The sequence below is a fragment of the Phaethon lepturus genome, unplaced genomic scaffold (assembly GCF_000687285.1).
Source record: "Phaethon lepturus isolate BGI_N335 unplaced genomic scaffold, ASM68728v1 scaffold35231, whole genome shotgun sequence".
NCBI classification, from domain to species: domain Eukaryota; kingdom Metazoa; phylum Chordata; class Aves; order Phaethontiformes; family Phaethontidae; genus Phaethon; species Phaethon lepturus.
This window is the reverse complement of record NW_010517572.1, coordinates 1-1,248: the sequence shown is the minus strand read 5'-3', so window position 1 is coordinate 1,248 and position 1,248 is coordinate 1.

Genomic DNA, 1,248 nt, shown 5'->3' with positions numbered 1-1,248 from the left:
TTTCCCTCTATCGTTGGGTTTTGTGTTTCCTTCCCCACTCCTAATCTTTGCATTTCTATGTCCTTCATGCTGTTCCCTCTTCCTTCTGGAGTATTTCTTTCACAAGCCAGCCCCCCCTCCCCGCCCCCGCCTCCTCTTTCAGGTATTTCAGAAGGAGGTAGCATCATTGCTTTTGCTTGGATTTCTGTCAACTGAAAATTTAAAAAACATGGACACTGGGCTGGGTGGTAGTTTCTTCCAAAACAGGAATTTTTTATTTAATTCTGTTTTAAAATAGCCCAAAGAATACACTGCCATAATTTGTGACCATGTTGGAATAAAACGTAATAACACCACCAATAACAACACCAACAACGATAACAACAGACACATTTTAACAAGATATTACCTTTTTTTTTTTTTTTGGTGCTTGTAAAAAAAAAAAAAAAGTAAAAGTGTTGCTTAAGACGAATTTCACCTTCGTGCAGTTTCTAATAGTTACAGTTCAACAAGCAGGAAAATAAATGCCGGACAGAACAAAGACGTGTTGACACCTCCGCTATCTACTTCGTGTTAAATTGCTGAGGAGCCTCTGGTTTATTGTCACACGGGAGACTTTTTGTCCTTAGGACAGGGAGTGAATAGCAGCCTTTCCCTATAGCGGATGGAGAGCAGGGAAGAGGCACGGGTGTGCCAGGATATATTTTTCCAATTAAATAAAAATAAAAAATTGTTTATTCGAGCTTTTTAAAAAATTGATCCAAAGTCACCATCTCTAAATCATTAAGGGCAGACTGTTTCGCCCTTTCTGAGTGAGATGTCCTCATGGACATGGAAACCGATGGCCCTTTTTGGACACTCACAAATAGATTCTCTCCTTGCGGAAACAAGAATTGCAAACCGCGTCTAAAGGCAGCGCCGAGCAGCACCCGAGCTTTGCAAGCCTTTCCCTGCCTTACTTTTATCTTTTAGCAGACAGGAGAAGGACCAATCCGGCAAACCGGGAGCTGCGGAGCCGGTGCCTGACGCAACCCTTGCGGTGATCCCGGGGGAAGGGAGCGCTGAAGAGGCCGAGGGCGGGGGGCAGCTGAGCGCTGCCCAGCAGAACCGGGGGGTCCTAGATGGCCAACGACCTCCCGTTTCCCCGGCCAGGGGGAGGCACCTGCTGGGCCGCCACCTCAGGGCAGGATCCAGCCCAGGGATGCTGCCGGGCGGTGCCCGCGGAAAGACCGCGGCACCAATTCGTTTCTGCAAATTCCCAGTATATAT